Source organism: Canis lupus, chromosome 25, assembly GCF_011100685.1.
Source record: "Canis lupus familiaris isolate Mischka breed German Shepherd chromosome 25, alternate assembly UU_Cfam_GSD_1.0, whole genome shotgun sequence".
NCBI lineage: Eukaryota > Metazoa > Chordata > Mammalia > Carnivora > Canidae > Canis > Canis lupus.
The window spans coordinates 6,699,581-6,717,065 of record NC_049246.1 but is presented as its reverse complement, the minus strand read 5'-3'; the positions used below and the strand labels follow the sequence as shown (position 1 = coordinate 6,717,065).

The 17,485-nt window shown below is 39.5% G+C and overlaps 1 long non-coding RNA gene across 1 annotated transcript in view; it reads right to left on the bottom strand.

Annotated features, from left to right (window-relative positions):
- Positions 1-4,061: 4,061 nt before the first annotated feature.
- The window catches only part of LOC119877530, a 43,837-nt gene continuing 30,413 nt past the window's right edge, over positions 4,062-17,485 (bottom strand). Inside the window, exon 4 of the long non-coding RNA XR_005378351.1 lies at positions 4,062-5,186. This is a non-coding gene — a long non-coding RNA (uncharacterized LOC119877530). The remainder of the gene's footprint in view (positions 5,187-17,485) is intronic.

The following is a 17,485-nucleotide window of genomic DNA, read 5'->3' as shown; positions in this document are numbered from 1 at the left end:
TAACGAACTAAATAAAAATAAAAATAAATATACTGCACCACCCTGAAAATCCATTCTTGGAAATAAAAATGTATGCCTACACAAAGGCTTACTCATAACCATGGCTGCTTCATTCATAATGGTCCCAAACTAGAAACAATCTGAGCAACCCACACGAGAAATAACCCACATGTCCTTCTACAGAATGGATATACAAATCGTGGTATATTCATACAATGGAGTACTAGTCAGCGATGCAAACCAATGAACTATGGAGGCCTGTACTGAGAAGATACTCTGTAAATACTTGTGAAAACAACCTAACTTCTCTTTGGACTCAGCTCCAGCGTTTGCTACCCTCAGAGAGATTTTCAACAGCCACTGGCCTCACTACAAGCAGAGGTAGACACTGCCTCTCACGTTCTTCCCGCTGTGGTACCCCAGTTGTGCTCATCTGTGTCACTGTGCTTAAAACAGAGCATTGTGAATATAGGTTTTCTTTCCCACCTCTCTCCCCAGACCAGGAGCTCCTTGAAGTCAGTGATGGTCTTACTCCTTTCTTTCCCAGTATCACCAACATCCGGCCCAGCAGGACATTGTGTTTAAACTCAGTCAATATTGTGAAAGATGAAAGGGACACTACGGATGCACCTTTCATCTCCTTTGCATTTCCTAAAGTCAATACTGTAGTTAGTTATTCAGTAGAGTCTGTGAGGTAATAAGTGACTCTGATTGCCTGGATGGAAGAATTGGCCTGCTGGTTTAGGTTTCTACTGCAATATTTGTTTTTATCACCAAGAGGCTGGCAGATGAGTTGCGAGCTGGGTTACTAACTGTGCAACCTGTCACAATCCCTGCAGGGAGGATGCCATCCTGTTTGGCTGGAGCATGCAGGCAGCAGTGGGAGGTGAGGTGGGAAGTGCCATCCTGAGGACAGCAGTTGCTACTCTGTTGCTTCCTGGTTGTGGGGGCAGAGCAGAGCTCTTTTTCTGAGACCTGAGCAGGGGCAAGCCTGGGGAGAGAAGTGAGAAGACTGACGCAGGGTGAGACATTTAAGCCTCTTCATGATTGAGGAAGCAATAAGAAATCATCTTCCCAGAGATAAAGATGTGGGTAGAAACCAATTCTGTCCTTAACTGCAAGTAAAACCTTAGCAAAAATGGAAAAATATATTCTAAACGTGAGCATAGAAAATGGATAATAGTGTCTAAGAACACATTTAGAAATTTTGAGAATTCTGTTGGTTAGAAGGCAACTTCATTCACGTTATGGTACCATAAGAATTCCTAAATACATGTTCTACTCATAGTCATCTTAAATTCCATTTTAAATAATTCTGTTCTGATTTGGCCTTGTATATTGCTTCTTATAGAATTTAAATAGGAAAATTTTTATACAGAAGGCTCTTGGCATAGTTTATGGATAAGCTGTAACTATTTCTGGGAACAGCAGAAATCAGATGTGATAACACCAGAAACAGACGAGGAGGAGGAGGAGAAAGGAATGAAAGGGAGATTTGTATAAGGGTTAGAGTCAAACTAATATTTTCATCATCTTAATAGGCCTTATCTTCCTTCAGTACTCTGAGCTTCACCTTCATCTCCCAATCAAATATTCTTTTCTCTCTAGCTGATCTTTAGCTACACATAAATCTGATTAAAGAAAAGGCAATAACGCATGGATGACCAATGAATGGGCTTAACCTCCAATATACATGAAAGCACTTGGTGAAATCTAAAACAAAATAAAGCTCTTATCACTTCCATCTCTAAAGAGGAACTTTGGCTCCAAGTGACTCTCTAATTTTGGAATGTATAGGGAAGTATTAATATTAGGGGGAATCATATAATTTTCCTGGCCCACTCCATGAAGCCAACAAAGCCATTGTAATGGTGTAATATGTCACCCACTCTCCGTTCACATCTTTGCAAGTAGTACTATATGCCACCAGGCTGAATATTATCATCACCAGAAAAAAAAGCATGGCTTAGTCCGATATATTTCCCAACTTAAGAATGGGAAATCTGGGGACGCCTGGGTGGCTCAGTGGTTGAACATCTGTCTTTGGCTCAGGGTGTGATCCCAGGGACCTGAGATTGATTCCCACATCAGGCTCCCCATTGGGAGCCTGCTTCTCCCTCTGCCTGTGTCTCTGCTTCTGTTGCTGTGTCCCTCATGAATAAATAAATAAAATCTTAAAAAAAAAAAAAAAAAGAATGGCAAATCTGGAACATAGCAACTCATTTGTATTTGAATCCATGTTTTACTGCATTAAATGTAAATTACTGCATTAACCCTGCCTAAGTCCAAAAGAATTAGGACCATCAAGACCAAAAGATCAATAAACTTTAAATAATTATAAAATTGATTCTGATAAAGGAAAACAGAATAAGCTCATTGCTGCCATTATCAATATTCCTCCCTTCTTTATTTTTAAAATCATTAAACTATTTTATTTCACAAACTTTCTAATATTTCAGTGTACTTTTCTGCTTAAATCTACACAGTGTCAATTTGGCATTTACTTTTGCATGTATATTATTAACCTTTGAATGTCCATAAAGAACATACTATGGTGTAAACCAGCCTAGATTTATTTTGCACAATTTTAGATTATTTTTAAAACAGTAGTTTTTCAGATTTACAGGGTAATGAGTAAATGAGTTTCTTGTTCCTGGGTACACCCATACATGCACCCACATATGCACACATTTCCAATGTTTTCCTTTTTTTATTCCAAAAACTAAACGAGGGATGCCTTGTCTTTATTCTTTCTACTTTGCACATGGCACTAATAAGTTTATTCATTAGTGAATGGCCTAATCACTTTTCTTCCAGCCATTTTCCCCCTCCAGACCAGAAAGTTGCTTCCGAGCAACTTCAAAGTTCAAGTTGAAGTATTAGGTATGAATCAGAATGGGGCCTTTCTCCTTTTCTCAGAATTGCATTGAAATGAACCTGTTCTAATAGGCAGTAAGGTAACTAACTTCCGCTCCACTCAGCACGAACCTTACATAATCAGAGTCAAGTTTGGCAAAACTCAACTCATTCTGCGTGCAGAAGGGGCATCTTAGAGAAATCAAGACCCTTTAAAGGACTGATGTAGGAAGGTTAAGAAGAAATCTACCCCTTTTTACTACAACAGCCACCCTGAACCTCCACAGCTAAACTAATAACAAAATTGCCCAGCACTGTTCCTACATGTTGTCTTATTATAAGTGAAAACAATGTTACCAGTCAGAAGTTTTTGTATGTTCCAGCTTGTTTGTTACAGATTTCTAGACAGAGCCAAATTTGTGGCTTGGCTACAAATAAATACTCAAATGCTTCATGGGGATTTTTATTGGGCTTTCACTCTATGAAACTCTAGAAACTAATATGCATGTGTGCTATGGAAACACTATATTTTCTAAGTTAAATCTATTTTATTTTATTATTTTTTATATTTATTCATGAAAGACACACACAGAGAGAGAGAGAGGCACAGACAGAGGCAAAGGGAGAAGCAGGCCCCACACAGGGAGCCCAACGTTGGACTCGATTCTGGGTCTCCAGGATCACACCCTGGGCTCAAGGCGGCGCTAAACTACTGAGCCACCCGGACTGCCCGTTAAATCTATTTTAAATGAGATAAGTGACATATATGAGAATTAGGGATGATATTATATGGCATTCTTCTTTTGGTTATAAGCATAAACCCTATAAACAGGTACATTTATGTGGGTAAGAATATAAAATAAACAGAAGAGAAAAACTGCTGAGTTTTAACATCATTTTTTGAACTCTCCAGAGCCAAGGAATTGCTGGACAAAAAAAAAAAAAAAAAAAAAATCAATACCGTCTCATTGCCTCTCTCCCTGGCCTCATTCTATCAGAAACACTATCTTGCGTTGTAAATCTTTAATTTGCTTCTAATGTGGCAACAATCTCAGAAGGTTTGCAGTCTTTTAGATAAGTTATACAAGCCCAAGAACATTTGTTTTATGAATATAAAAGGAGTAAAATGCACATCAATGGCAAATGAGAGCCTTTTATTGAATCACATATAACTTACATAACAGGTTCTAGCAGTCCTTGTTTTTCTTTCATATATTTTTGTGTATTTGCAAAAGTCTTTGAGCTGGCTTTTATTCTCTTTCTCACAGCCACCCCATGAGGTAAGTTGGAGTAGCTTGGTTTCAAGGCAAGGGGCCAGAGGAATCAAGAAATGAAGCGAGTTTCCCAGAGCACCCCAGCAAAGCTTTCGTTGATCCAGATTGCAAATTCCCTGTCCCTTAGTCCCTCACTCATTAGCCACTAAGTCCTCTCATCTCTTCACACCCCAAAAGCTTCTTACCCTTAACTTATTTTAATGAAGCCCACGAGACCTCCTTTTGGCTGATTTTCAGACCCTCTACCAATCACTCCACCACTTTCTTAGCCTCTAGGAAATACTTACTCTGAAGCCTAGGGAAAAGTTAATTTGCTGATCCGTATTTCTAATTGGCCTGCTGTGGCCATTGCATATTACTTTCCCCTTCAGAGATGCTGATTATGTGCCTTTCCTTCAGAGACTCAACATATCCACCCTCCCAGATGCAGTATTGCATTGGACTAGTCCCTCATGACCTTGACTCCCTTTGACTTGCTAATAGAGTCTTATCCAAGGGTAAAGCATGGCGAAAATTAAATAGCAAGGAAGACCTCTGTGAAACGTTCTCTTGTTCGTCATAGTACTAGATATGCTCCAGCCTGTATCGTTACCTGCTCAGACACACATTTTCTGATACATATTCTATCCCGAGAACCTGTGAGTCCCACAGTCCTAATCTTTCTTCATCTTCTCTCAACACTCTGTTGGCTATAACATGGTAGATGCAAGTAAAGAATTTCTCTCTCCTGACACCTCTCCATCCCTTGTCTTCCTATTTTTTAATAAGATTTTATTTATTTATTCATGACAGACACAGAGAGAGAGAGAGGCAGAGACAGGCAGAGGGAGAAGCTCTGTGAGGAGCCTGGCACAGCTCCCTGTGAGGAGCCTGGCACAGGACTCAATCCCAGGACCCCAGGATCACGACCTGCGCGGAAGGCCACACAGGCATCCCTCCCTTGTCTTCCTCTTGTAGAGAATACAATCCTAGACTCCTGAGGTAGAAAGATTCAGATCCTCTTAGGTGAAAATGAACTCAATCAGCATTCATTACGAATCCCTTTGAGATATAAACCTGGATTGAAAAAAAAAAAAAAAAGATGTTCTAGTCTCTGTAAATCAGATGCCAAGTCCCTGCTGACATCCTAGTGTGTGTAATATACTGGTGGAAATGATCAGTGGTTGGTCCAGTCCAGGGCGGTGTTAAATCACACTGATTTTATGAGCTTGGAGCAGCACTTACTTGGTATTCTCTTTCTTACACAGCAATCCTTGGCTAGCATAAGCACTAGGGATTTATAACACCACATGTAATTTTAGTCACCATCCAAAATATCTTACCCTCCTTCTATGGGAATACCAGGTGACATCTATCTATATGAAACCACTTATCAAGTTCCCAAAATAGCCAGGCATTGTGTTAAGTTAAAACCACAATTACCCAGTCTATTCTTAAAATCAGATAGATATTAAACAGTTTGATTTCAGCTTTCTTTTCTCAAAGCACTGAGAGTATTTTCTTTGCGTTCTTACGTTGGTAAATAGTATACAAGAGATATGACTTCATCCAGTTGATGACTGAGGAAGTGCTAGCATTCCATGCCATAACGCTAACTCCTGCACCGCATTGTACAAAATATGTAGATACAGCTATGAGCTTTGGACCAAAAAATGCTGAAAGTAGGGAATAAACTGGACTACTTATGTTTGCTTCTCATTTTAATCAAACCGCCACGTTATTTTAAACAAATCTCACTATTTGTTGCACTTGAAGTAGTTGAAGTTTTAGATTTCTAGAGTAGAGTGATAATTAAGATGATATAGGCTGCTTTTACTTTATCTCTTTAGATGTTTCTATAAATAGGAACACTTTCAGTATTCAAAATGCTATACTCAGGGATCAGGTTAAAATCTTATCATGACCTCTGGTAAGCAAGTAAAAGTAATTTGTAGTAAAAATTATGGTTACGATAGTGAAAACAAAGAATGTGGCCACGATAACACATTTCCACTAGACTTGAAGTATAAAGAGAAAATCATCCATCACAAAAGTCTAAAAAAAGTTTGTTAGGCAATGGTCACAGGAAGATTCCTGATCATAGTGTTGCCCCCAAGAACCCAAGTTTTGTCATGATAATGACATTGTTGGTATTTGCATTTACCAGCTTAATTTGCCAAATGGTATTCACTGATGCAAGTTGATTGTGATACTGTCAATCTGTAGCTAATACATATAATCAGCACATTATTGGTAATTTACACAAAGCAAAAGAATGTATGAGTTATTGAGGCTAGGCTAAGACATCGACTTTTGAGTCCTTGCATAGTCATTTCTGGACTCATTCTATTGCTTACCCATCACTATGGAATATGTTCCTGCACATTTTGGCACTAGTGAGCCAGTTAATCAGCAATACTCAGCACTACTCTGACCAGATAATATTATTTAGGACCTTGTGAATTAGTCTGTGGCATCCTATTATAATGACATTTTTTGATATAAATTCCTATTCAGAAAATCATCAGTAAGCTAGCTTCCATTGCACTGTCTCTGCAGTCTACCTATCTATCTTTATATCAACTTGGATGCAGTTAAGAAGAAATTTTGCTCTGGTGTAGAAGTATTTTATCCCTTAAACCAGAAAATGGGTTGGAATCAAAGTGGGAGTCAAAACTTTTGTTGTTTTTTTTTTGGGGGGGGGGGAAGATATTGACAAAATAATTAACAAAAATTATTTTAATATATTTATATATCAAAAAAAGTATTTCTCTTCACCAGTATTTATTTTCTGATCTTATTATTTACAGTTTTACTCTGCTAGAAAAACATATTTCAGAAAGAAATAAATACATCAGCTACCTACTTTCTGCAAGGATAAATTCTCAATTGTTTTCTATGTATCGATCATTATGTCACAATGTTCTGTATTCACTTCTATTTAAGGGGCAATGAACAAGGCATAATGTCTTTAAGAGCACAGTGATCATTCATAGAACTGAATAACAATCAATGAAATGATTACCCAAGACCTGAATAAACATAAAGCATTAGTGCTAGAAAATGTCAACCCCATTGCTTTAAAAGGGCAAAATGTCGTTGGACCCAAGCTGCTATTTTTTTTAATTTCATACAATGAACTTATCCTGAAGTTCTCCGAAAGATTCATTTAATTCCTATTGAGAAGCATGTATTGAATTGTAAATAACATTGATGATAAAACAGTGCTTGATAATGTCAGCTGTATTATTCAGCAATGTCATTCATTGCATTTAACTCTTCTGGGCATTTAGAAAGTCCTTACCTTTTAATTTCCTCTTGTCATCCAAATGCTGCCTAATGCTATTCACAAAAGAATTTGGTGGCTACTTTTAATCATACAATAACCTTTTTCTTTTTTCTTTTTCCACATCACATAAATAGAAGTCCTAAATGAATGCTAGGGCTTTGCAGCAGGTTCTTGCAAATAGTACCATACTGCATCTGCCTTATCTATAAGATGAGCTTAGGTTCTTAATACAAAGAATGTACCTAAGACAAAGAAACAAAAATACTGACATATTTATATTTATATATATTATTTAGTCATTATCCAGTTTAGTGGATGTTCAATTGTGGAAAATATGGGGAAAAAAAGCATTCTTTGCTTAATGTCCCTCACAGATTGCATCTGTAGTCTCCTGTGTTGAGCTCTACATGAATGACTGGCACAATTTTTAAAATGCAATCACTGCACAGAATAGGTCGATTGTGTTTGATTGTATCTTCACAATAACGTTAAAAAGGAAAGAAGTCAGATGTTAGTATATACTTTCCTCTTAGGCTGGTTCTATTTCATTATTCACCCATGTTATATAAAAGCCAATTGCAGAATGGAGGGGTTTAGCCTGACATGCAAGGTCAGGTGGAGAGGGTGATATAATCTGGGGTCAGGACCTGTGGCGCTGCATCTCAGCCTGGGGTGGTGTTGGGAAATGAGCTGGCCCAGTGGGGAACTCATTTTCACTCCTGACTCCCAATCTGAACTCTGTACACAGGGTTTTCAGAAGGACCCAGAGATGACAACAAAACCACATGTGTTTGCATCGTTCAGTCAAATGGATTCTTCAGATAGTCTAAACACTATTCTTTCGTCTTTCAGGGGACAAAACTGCATTTAATAATTTAATGATAGTTTTTCATATATTGAAAAGAATTTTCATTAAAAGATGGCCACCTGATAAACATGAGTATTTAAATAATCTCATTTCCTTCTTACCTTATATCAGAAAATTAGGCATCTAATTTTATCTTATTCATGCTATAACCTGAGTCATATCCCTGAGCTAAGAACTCAGAGTGGCATTAATCCATAGCATCTGAAAGTTTTGCCAAGGCATGTCAGAACTTCTTTAAGGAACGGTTCACTTCATACTCTAGACTTACACAACATCAGTGACCTCACAGTTAAAGCATGCCTTAATGATCTAATGGTAGAAGCTGTTTGTTAAATACACGGAATAGTTCTCATTGTTACCAATGGGCATTTCCTAGAACCTCTGAACTGTCCCTAAATGCACAACCCCATGGTGTTTTCAAGTTTGATTTACAAAAGAAATAGACACCTAAAAGATTTTCTATTCCAAAGCTTTCTCTTTTCTTTCTCTTTCTTTTTACAGATGTTGGATTGGAATAGATACCTCAAAGCTATTTTGGGTCATCAAGTTCCTTCTTTCTCTAGGTCTAAAATCCTGAAAGGATTCTACACAGTGCTTCTACATTGGACCCGAACTAAATGACCTAAATTACTGTTGTTTTTCTTTGAACACTCGCACACATACACAATCATTCACTCACTTCCTTTATCCTATTTCTCTTTCACATGGTTGGATTGCCCCTCTGACAGAGAAAAACAATGTTCATTGGGCTCCAGGGAAAGTGGTGTAGCTGCAAATGAAGGGTGGAGCAAGGTGGTGAAACAGTGGGTGTGCTCTGAGTTGGCCTCATCACATCCCCCAGGATTTCTCCCTGCCAATTCCTGGTAGATGCAAGATGCACAGTCCAGGGAGCAGAGGTGGGGGGCAGCTATGAGCCAGCTCTCCTTTGGAGATGCTACCACACAGGGACGTTTGAGATACAGTTTTTATTTTACCATAAATTATAGGGTAAAACAAAAAGGATGAATTAAGCGCAGTTCTTCCTTTTTCTTTAGAAAATGCTTCCCTAAGCTCAGAGAAACCTTTTACAGTACCCACTTTGTGAACTCTTCACTCCATGTACAAAATGTACTGAAGAATAAATAGTACAGCAGAGCAGAGAACAGACCATGGAGCCAAACTGTCCTGAGTTTAAGTCTGGCTCCTACCATATCCTGTTCTATATCCTTTGTTTAATTTTCTGACTCGTTAAGTGAAAATTAAATACCTACCTCACAAAGTTGTAAGGAAATGGATGCAACACACAAAGCACAGATCATTGCTCATAATAAATGCTCAATACCTCAATATGTAGTAGTAAATAAGATTATGGCGTTACTGTAGCCCCTGGCATGTATCTTCTTCTTAGCCCTTCACGACCCCTGAGATCATGATCTGAGCCAAAATCAAGAGTCGGATGCTTAACCAGCTGAGCTATCCAGGCACCCCAGCCTTCTATTTTAAAAGATATGAGAAATAGGATTTCTCCCTCTGCTCCTGGAAAGGAGGACTTGGAGGTTCAGCAACTTCACTTGCCATTACTTGAGATTGCATCTGGGATAGGAAAATCTAACATTCATTGTCCAAAGTAGGACATTTTTGAGAGTGAAATGGAGTATTAATCCAATAGGATACCAGGACAATAGGCATAAACTGGACTCTCTTTGGAAAACTGGGAGTGGGGCACCCTAATTATGGGAGTATCTAAGAAGCTGAGATCATAAGCCTTCTTCCTGTTTCAAAGCCTGAAATTGGAGGGAAAGGTGCTAATTTTCACAAAAGTCTGTTCTCCTATTTGAAGAAGAGTAGGAAATAAGTGCATTTGCTATTCTATCCAGATACTCCATTTAAAAATAATTAATCGGGGCACCTGGGTGGCCCAGTGGTTGAGCAACTACCTTTGGCTCAGGTCATGATCCTGGCGTCCTGGAGTCCTGGATCGAGTCCCGCATCAGGCTCCTCATAAGGAGTCTGCTTCTCCCTCTCCCTGTGCCTCTGCCTCTCTCTTTCTGTGTCTCTCATGAATAAATAAATAAATAATATTAGAATAAATAAATAAATAAATAATAGTCAAGACAACAGGCATCATTACTGCTTTAATATGCCTATGTCAAAAATACTGCCTGGATCATCAGGATTCCTGGGTACATTGACCTGACCTGCTGTGTTATCACAGTCATGGTTTCAGTTATGCCACCTAGACAACCAGGGAGTTTGATTAGGGACCTCTGAGCTCTCCAACAGTGTAGAATGCTGTTTTAAATCTCCTGGAGCCCCAGAGTAGTACTGTGTATCAATTTCAGTAACATTATCATTTCTAAACTCAGATTTTGCATCCTTCCAAAAGTAGCATTCAGTTCCGGTTGTGAGCAACACACTCCTCCTGAAAGTATCATGAAGGAATGAATATTACTCATTTATCTTTATTGAGAGTGTTTCGCGTGCTAAACACCATGGTTTCATTGAAGTCCCATGGCAAACCTCTGTGGTAGGCACTGTCATCATTTGGTAAGAGGGGAATCTGAGATACAGCAAAGTTAAGTAACTAATCAAGGTCTTGCGATTAATAAATTGTGGCTATGAATGGAAAGAGTGGGACTTCAAAGTTTGTGTTCTTAACCCTGTGCCATTAGAACAGAGGAGAGGCAGCAGAGGCACCCCAAATCTCCACCACTGAATTGCAAGAAACAGAATTCATTTAGAATTTAGAGAGTGAAGGAGTGATGTCCGTGGCCCACACCCTCAAACTGCTATCTTCTGGCCTATGTTGTAAAAGAGAGCAAACTTGCCCTCAGTTGGATAAATATCTACAAGATACCTTTTAACATACAATCATCTGGAAAATGCTTAGTTTCCGTATGGCAACTTGAAAGTCCTGGAATATAAATATCATTCTGATTGCTCTTTTGTTCATTAGAAACTCATTTCAAATTCTCACAAATGTACAATGAACACCAACATGTGATGAAACTTTCCACTTGCACGACTTTTTCTACCAAACTTCTTAGCAGTTAACGCTTATTATTTTGCAGCACATTCAAGGGCATTGATAATTACTTTGCCAAAGACCAGACGACAGTTTCTAATCAACTCATACATTTTATCGTATGGAAAGAAATTCAAAGAAGCTAAACTTACATCAACCCACATAATTTGCTTCCAGGAAGTAATTTAAAAACATGAGTTAAATCAATTTGAATTACAGAGCTACATAAGATTCACATGAAATCTAAAGAAGATAGGTCTGAGTTTTGAATTTTGATTCTTGCAGAGTCAATTTTATTAACAGGTAAAAAAAATTCATGAAACATCATGTATTGAACTCAGTTTTGCAGACTCCTTCAAATAAGAATTTGATTTGCTTCAATCATAGTGCTAGTACTCTCTTTAATTTTATTTTTTTTAGATTTGAAGTTGTTGATTTTCAGCTTTTAACCAAGTGTATGTTTTCATCCATTCATTCACTCGTTTATTCATTTTATTTAGCTAACCATTTTGGAGCATCTAATAGTTTCTTTCTATACTTCCTCTTGTCATCTTCTTTTACCAAGTTCTCAGGTCCCTGGCTAAATCTGTGTTGTCTCATATTTGTTATATTTTACCCTGATTCAAATGCTGGATTTGGAAACTTAGTGTGAGATAGATCCTCCCCCAAGGTTTCTTAATTACAAATTTGGAAATACTCTATACACAGGCTTCACTTCCTGAAATACAGTGGCAACTCATTTATTTGAAATACTTAGGTTAAGATATGATTCTGGTCTGCAGAAATTATATTAGGCTGACATTCCCATAATAGTTGAAATCGTAGATTCTATCCAACATGATTGTATTGTAGCCACTGACTATATCTAAGTGTCCCCTTATAACCTCAATCTCTCTCAAAAAATCAGGCAGCAGTAGCAGAGGGGGGATAATGAGATAGCAAATAACAACAAAAACTAATAATAATACAAAATTCTGATGTGTAGATAACATTTCACATAATAGCTTTTGTTATGTGTTTCTAAAATGGAAGACTAAAATACAGCAGTGTTATGTGGTCCATGAGCAATGAAGACAGCAGGCGGTAAGTACTCACCACACAGTATTTCTAGTAGGGTGAAGCCCTGCAGCAAATCATCACTATTTCTCCAAAGACATTTGTCTTCAGACATTTGTAGAGGTCAGGTATTCTATGAAAGGGAGACACTTCTCCATTTCCTGAAGTCAGAGATTATTGGAGTGATTTTGTTTGAAGTGGAACTACCTGAGCCTTTAGTGAGCTTCTTAATTTGCATTTCATTCATTCTGCAAATATTTGTGAACTGGACATATTTTTTAAATTCTGGAGGTAAATAAAGAATACAGTTGAGGAACTCCCTGAGCTCATAGAGTTTCTAGTCTGAGGGGAAAATAAAATAAACAAGACATAAGTGAACAGATATGACAGTGACACATGATGACAAATGCTACCAAGGGTACAGGAGGGTGGTATGATGGAGCATTGGAGAGTAACCAAGAGGAGGCTATCTAAGGCAGGTGTGCAGGGAAGAGAAATGACGGCGGAGATCAGTTCTGGGAGCACTTGGGCAACGATCACGCTGGGATGAGAGGGGAACAGGTCGAGGACCTTGAATTCTGCTATTTGCCGGAGCTGTGCTGGAGATGGGGGATTCAAAGGTGTCTAAGAACAGTTATGGTCTTTGCTCTCATGAGGTTCACTGTCTCCTAGGAAAATAAGGTTCCTGCCTCAAGGAATTCATGAATGGCAAAGAAAATAAGCCGTGTGAGCAAGTCATTGCAGTATAGCAACATCCTCCAAGTATGATGATCATGGCAACAGAAGGAAGGGAATGATCTAATCTCCACGAGCAGAGCAACTGGTCAGAGGAGACTGCCTCGAGGAATTTGTCCAGGCCCACCTAGTTCATTAGTGGCAAAGCCAAATCTCTAACATGGGTTTCTCAACTCCTTATTCAGTGTTTGGTTTTTTGTTTGTTTGGTTTTTTTTATATATTGTTTTTCACCATATTCCCAGTGGAACACACAAAAGAGATGGGAAAAATGAGGCAGCTGAGAGAATATTCATTCCCTGGATAAAGCCAAGGGAGCCCGACACTTTAGAGTTGGCACACTTCATATATTTTTAATATAGTACTTCTGTACTGAACTTCTTAATCGCTTCCAACGTCCCATCCAGAGCCCCTGTATAGAAGATCAACATATTCTATGAAAATGCATTTACTCAGTCCAGTCGTTGATCCAAAATCTTTTTTCCTAAAACACTAATTTGTACACGTGTATAATTTTTTTCTCATCTGTGTATCTATGACTAGGAGATCTTGTCTGGGTCTTGCGGCGGGGGGGAGGGTAGTTTCAAGGATGCTTGGTGGGTTGTATTGCTGGTTTCCAAAAGCTGTTCTCCAATTCACAATGAGTTGCTATTTTCAATTACAGTGAAAACTACATCTCTCTGCTTCTGCCTCATTTCCCCCTAACACACCCACAGGAGTCAGTGATTTCTGTTTCTTAGGCACTATCTCCCATTTTGATTTCTCAACACTGGGTCCTGTTGTGACCAAAGCTCCAGACCACTGCCCATTTCTTTCTCCTTAACCTCAGTCCCCTCTGGAAAACAAATGAGCTTTCAAAAAATCATGCAATTAGAATATAAATGCAATATTTTAATAGCTTCTGATTAGAATACAAATAACCTCTTAATAGTCCATGCAAACGAGGCTGTTAGTATATTATGCATCAGGGAGGGAAAACAGCACTAATGGTCCTGCCTTCTCCTTCACTCACCCTCCAGCCTGGCAGTTCCAGTCAATGTTTCACTGAAAACAGAGGGCCCTTCCTTCTCTAACTAAGCACAAGACCTGGAAGTCTTTGCCATTTAATGATGGATTTGGCAGATGGCTTATTTATCAAATAAATGTCATTTTGTCAATTACTCATGAAATCCTTCAGACCGCAGATCCTTAGGTCCCTGGCAGGTTTGTAAATGTCCGGCTCAACAATGTGATTTGATGAAGTCCCTTATGGAAATGAGAGGAAGTGAGTTCCTGGTTGGGACTGATCCCAATTTTAGATCAAGAAGAGAAGAATGAGAATGGAGAAAGGAAGTTGTCCTCCACCCCCCCCCCCCCCCCAAGCCAATTAAGTAATGCAGGAAGAGGCACACATTTTGTGTGCCTACTGTATTCCTGGAACAAAGCTGGATGCTTGTTTTCTCTTATTTGATTTTCAGGAAAAGCCTGTCAGATATGGATTATTATCCCCATATGTAGAGATAAAAAAAAGTGAATTTCAAAAAATGCAAGTCGTTTGACCTTGCAACTTTCTATACCCAAAACATAGCCTGTCCCAGAAAGCTACTGAAACAGAAATGAACAAGATTGTAATATTTTTGTATGCTAATCTGTAAAGAGAGAAAGAATGGAAAAAGAGATACTGACTTTAAGTGTTAATTTTAAGACACAACTATCACATAACAACAACAGATACAACTATCCCCTAACAATGAAGTGCTCATAATAGACCGTAGGCTCCTACAAAATAATAATTTATCATTTGTATACCTTTCCTTCTTTCCTTTTCCATAATTCCACTGAAAAAGTTGGTATCCATACAGATGACTTAGGAAGATAGTTAAACAAATGACTGAATTAACAAATCAGTGAGGGCTGAGGGTTTGATTTTGTTATAGTTATGCAGGCAAGAAAGACAGAAGTCTGGAGAGTGACTTTGGGAGTTAAGAGCTGTGAATAAAGTAAAAGTTTAAAAAATAAACACCTGGGTTTAGAAATTATTGAGAGGAGGGAGGTATGCCTAGCAATGCAGGCAGCAGGCTCATTCAGTGGCCAATTGCACAAAATGATAAAGACATTTTAAGAAAAATAGAAAGGATCTAAGCAAAAGTCTGGGGGCCAGTAGAGGAGCTCCTGCCAGGGAGAGTAAGTCTGTGGGCAGAGCGTGCAGGGGGCTGTTTGGGTAGGTTATTAAGCATTTCGTGTCCTTTAGACACCCTATGGAAACTCTACTTTTTGTCAAAGTCTTCCAAACAACTCTCTGAAGTGACGACTGAAGTCTCCTTTTACAACTTAATACACAGAAGTTCAGAGACCTTAAGTAACCCACTCTGAGTCACATAGCTATTAGGTGGTACAGATTTAGTAACGTGGGGCTGACACCGGAGTCCCTGCTCTGTCTAAAGCTCTGTGTTTCCCAAAGGCTGTATGACCGTAGGGGCTGTGAGCTCCCCCAGGTACTTCCAAAGGTCCAGGAACTCTGAGAACAAATAAACAAATATAGACTCTCTGCATAAGGCTGGGATCAACAAGATCAGATTTGGACTGAGGCAAGAGGTCAGGGTGAACTCACGTACAGGGACAGAGTCATTGCAAAGAGTAAACATTTATTAAGCAATAACCCTAAGCCCTTAACCTGGAAGCAGAGATTTCTGCTTTCAACTGGTTTAGAGAGCCTGACTTTCTTAGTACAAATGTATACATATAGGAACACCTGGGTGGCTCAGGTCGTGACCCCAGGGTCCTGGGATCAAGTCCCCATGGGGCAACCCACAGGGAGCCTGCTTCTCTCTCTGCCTATGTCTCTGCCTCTCTGTCTCTCTGTCTCTCATGAATAGATAAATAAAACCTAAAAAAAAAAGTATACATATATCTATATAATGTGTATTGCTTGTACCTTGAGATTCTCTTGAATGCCAGTAAACTAACTTGGGTATTTTAAATAGAGCATGCATGCACACACCCACCTTTGTATGTGCTGTGCAGCACTCTGGGGAAGAGAAATGCCAAACTGTCAGCCAAAAGACACACACACACACACACACACACACACACACACACACACACAGATTCACATAGGGGATGTTTAGGGGAAGCATGAGCATCTTCTTTGATTCTGAGTCCAATTCAGGAAGATTAGTCCTCTTTCAGAAGCCTCTAAGCAGCCCCTAGAGGAGACAAGAATGCTGAATATTTGCCTACTTTGCCTAACCTAAAACCTCCATAGGGGTAGTTTCCTGTCCCCCCTGCCTAGTGAGGGGAAGACCTGCAGAGGCCTGGTCCCGGATGCCTTCTGACCTAGCTCTGGCCGCAGCATACTGGACCGGAGCTGGGTCCCCAGGCACCTGTAGCCATTCGGTAGGCTGGCTAGGGATTTATGGGGTGGCCTCAAATAAAGGCCAGCTAAGGGACACCTGGGTGGCTCAACAGTTGAGCATCTGCCTTTGGCTCAGGGCGTGGTCCCAGGTTGGGGATAGAGGTCCTGCATCGGGCTCCCTGCGAGGAGCCTTCTTCTCCCTCTGTCTGTGTGTCTGCCTCTATCTCTGTGTCTCTTATGAATAAATAAATAAATCTTAAAAAAAAAAAAAAAGGCCAGCTAAGCCAATCAAGATTCTCTTGGGACTGTGAATTGAGAAATGTATACTTGATATCAGTTTCTGCTTGAGGTACAAGAAAGGAAATAGCCTTATTAGTATTTTTTTCTTCAACCAGTGCCTCCTTGGGATTTCCCTTTTGTGTTTCCCTTGATGATATCTCAGGCAGACACCAGAGGTTTCTACTTACTTTCAGGTATTTTTAAAAGGCCTTATCTCCCTTTTTAGTAATTATGATTCACTTTCATATATTAAGTGCTGCACAATCTAATTTTAAAATTTCAACCTCACATCTAATTCAAAGGTATTACATAACACCCCTCCCAAAACCCCAGCAGGGGACTAGCTGAAGATGGGGCTCCTGTGGTGAGAAAGGGAAGCCTGGTCTGTATTTTCCCTCACTGTTGCTCTTTGTATCTCCTTCTCTCTCTTCCATCCCTGGAATGTACTGGGATTTCAGAGCAAGGACAGAGTTAAAGGACAAACATTTTGTATGTGGTTGGTGCTGTCACATTTTGGTAGCATTTTTCTGTTCTTTCCCCACAGGGCACATCTGTAGGTTTTTCACACTGCCCATCCCTTATCCTAGGCAATGCACTCTCTGACCTCCTGAAACACTTCTCAACCCCAATCCTTGGCTGTTGACACCATAGCTTCTCACTCCTAGGCCCTCCTCATAGGTAGGAATCCAGCAAGGGAGAACTTCCAGCCAGCTGTTGTGGTACATACTGGAAGGTGGGGAAGCCTCAGTTCTCTGCCCTGCCCCATGGCTGGGGTCCACTGGTCCAATGGTCCTCCCCGCTCACTTATGCTCT